Below are 3,528 nucleotides of genomic sequence, written 5' to 3'. Positions count from 1 at the left end.
ACGAGCGATGTGCGGTGGGGCCACACCTTGCATGAAAACTGTTGAGTTCAATGCGTCTCTCTCCTGTAGGGAGGGTATGACACGCTGGCGAAGGATGTCGCAGTAACGCTGGCCAGTCACACTGCACGTCTTTGGTCCTTAAGCGCCATCCTTTTCAAAAAAGTGATGAAGGTAGCCGTGTAGCCACACCATGTGATGATGCGTTCGCCGTATAAAGGAAGTTCATGTTAAAATTGCTACACCAAGAAGAAATGCAGATGATAAACGGTATTCATTGGACAAATATATTATACTAGAACTGACATGTGATTACATTTTCACGCAATTTGGTTGCATAGATCCTGAGAAATCAGAACCCAGAACAACCACCTCCACGCGTAATAACGGCCTTGTTACGCCTGGCATTGAGTCAAACAGAGCTTGGATGGCGTGTACAACACGATACCATAGTTCATCAAGAGTAGTGACTGGCGCATTGTGACGAGCCATTTGCCATTGACCAGACGTTTCCAGTTGGTGAGAGATCTGGAGAATGTACTACCCAGGGCAGCAGTCGAACGTTTTCTGTATTCAGAATGGCCCGTACAGGACCTGCAACATGCGGTCGTGCATTATCCTGCTGAAATGTAGGGTTTTGCAGGGATCGAATGAAGGGTAGAACCATAGGTCGTAAAACATCTGAAATGTAACGTCCACTGTTCAAATTGCCGTCAATGCGAACAAGAGGTGACCGAGACGTGTAACCAATGGCACCCCATACCATCACGCCGGGTGATACGCCAGTATGGCGATGACGAATACACGCTTCCAATGTGCGTTCACCGCGATGTCGCCAAACACGGATGCGACCATCTTGATGCTGTAAACAGAACCTGGATTCATCCGAAAAAATGACGTTTTGCCATTCGTGCATCCAGGTTCGTCGTTGAGTACACCATCGTAGGCGCTCCTGTCTATGATGCAGCGTCAAGGATAACCGTAGCCATGGTCTCCGTGCTGATAGTCCATACTGCTGCAAACGTCGTCGAACTGTTCGCGCAGATGGTTGTTGTCTTGCAAACGTTCCCATCTGTTGACTCAGGGATCGAGACGTGGCTATAGAATGCGGTACAGCCATGCGGATAAGATGCCTGTCATCTCGACTGCTAGTGATACGAGGCCGTCGGGATCCAGCACGGTGTTCCGTATTACCCTCCTGAACCCACCGATTCCATATTCTGCTAACAGTCATTGGATCTCGACCAACGCGAGCAGCAATGTTGCGATACGACAAACCGCAATTGCGATAGGCTACGATCCGACCTTTATCAAAGTCGGAAACGTGATGGTACGCATTTCTCCTCCTTACACGAGACATCACAACAACTATTTATCGTCCATGTTTCACTTCCATAATAGCTACACTCCATACAAATACTTCTAGGAACGACTTCCTGACACTTAAACCTATACTCGATGTTAACAAATTTCTCTTCTTCAGAAACGCTTTCCTTGCCATTGCCAGTCTACATTTTATATCCTCTCTACTTTGACCATCATCCGTTTTTTGCTCCCCAAATAGCAAAACTCCTTTACTACTTTAAGTGTCTCATTTCCGAATCTAATTCCCTCAGAATCACCTGACTTAATTCGACTGCATTCCATTATCCTCGTTTTGGTTTTGTTGATGTTCATCTTATATCCTCCTATCAAGACACTGTCCATTCCGTTAAAGTGCTATTCCAAGATCTGGGCTTATGCCTACTATAATGATATTCGAGATTTTCCTGATTTTGGAAAAGTCATTCGTCTAGTAACACTGTTGTATGTGAGACAATTTGATCCACTAGCTGATGCAACACTTCTGCCAGTATTCTATCAGGTCTTCGTGCTTAGTTCTTCTTAACCTCATTATTGTCAGTCTCACATACTCCTGGACTAATGGAATCACAAGATTGTTATTGACATGGTATTCTAGTAATTTAGAGCGAAGATGCTGATGAAACTCTTTGTTTTCCATCGTTGTATCATCCGGCATTTTTCTCTTGAACTGAGATGAGGAATCGCATGCCGATTGCCAAGTGAGGAGCTTTTTCTTCCCCCTCTATATTTTTCTACGAGGGGAATTCAATAATTAATGCAACACATTCTTTTTCTCAGCGAGGTTTGCGTTGAAAAATGCAGGGTTGACTGTGAGACGTCGCGGAATATTCCCGCTTCAGCCCTAAAGTTTCATGAAGTTCCGATAGGGGGTGGCGCTATACGTAGCCTTCAGAATGGCATCCATAACGGAGGTGCATTCCTACAGAGACCTGGCAGTGAACAAAAGCACGGTGAGTGGTTGGACAAGCCGTCTGACATCATTGCAACAAGGCCGCGCAAACCTGTCCTATTTGCACGTGCCGGCCGGCTGCACACAGCTGCTCTACCCTCAGGAAATTGAAGAAACGACTTCAGCCTGTTCGTCGCCACAAAAATGGAAACGAACTTCTCCTTCTCCATGATAAGTCAGGCCTCATACATCTCTGAGCAAGCGAGAGGAGTTCACAAAATTGTTTTGGATTGTTCTTCCTCGTCCACGCTACACCTTGTACCTCGCACCATTCTAATTTCCTTCCTACGCTTTGTGGTTCTTAAGTGAATGCAGGAGATATGAACACGTTCAGTCCATGAACAGAGAATTCAGATATTAATTTATTCTACCTAATATCAACTAGTAATAAAAATACCTAACTTTGAGAGGTCAGTCGCTAACACGTTTTGAATGTAGAGATGTACACAGATACGAAAAATTGTATCGAGTAATGGCCACTATGAATGTCTGTACATGTCCAAGATGCTACTCCTGGCGGGTGTAAAATGAATGTGTGCAAAGGAAATACTGAACGCGAAAATGAAGATTGGGCCCTGTTTGACTACCACCTGGGATAGATCTTAGGATCTCTTAATGACAATCATCTCCTTCTTGCTCTTTAACATATAAATTATAACATACACATAAATGAATAATTAAGGGAACTAGTAACTACCAAATGATGAATGCTGTTTCCATTAATACATTTATTGTAGATTAAAACCCCTTTATACTCCACATAATTATATATCGATGACCAATGGACATACAGAGATACAAATAAATTTACTAACTAATACGATTTATCAGTTGCTCAAATCTGTCTCTTTTTATGGCTACGCGATCTAATGTAAATAACGTGAGAAGACTGACTACACACCAAACAGTAGAAGACACTACTTTCAAATATCATCTACAATGGTGTGCAACCTCAGTGGAAATAAAATTTACGTGATCACAGCTGTTTAGCCCTAATAAACTGAAGCAATTAGCAATACAATAGTATGCACTTCATCTGGTATGTCGTAGTGATGGTTCTTGTACACGTCTGAAAAGGTGGAAGGACCCTAGCCACAAAATCAAACTTTTTCAAACACTAGGACTGCAGAAGCCGGTCCTTTGACTGTTATAATCTAATACTGTCTCCTCCTCTCTGTGTTCTACAGGCAAGAAACGCGAACTCTCAGCCACAATGA

This window comes from Schistocerca piceifrons, chromosome 6 (genome assembly GCF_021461385.2).
Source record: "Schistocerca piceifrons isolate TAMUIC-IGC-003096 chromosome 6, iqSchPice1.1, whole genome shotgun sequence".
Lineage (NCBI taxonomy): Eukaryota > Metazoa > Arthropoda > Insecta > Orthoptera > Acrididae > Schistocerca > Schistocerca piceifrons.
The sequence above is the reverse complement of the archived record's forward strand: the minus strand, read 5'-3'. Positions refer to the sequence as shown.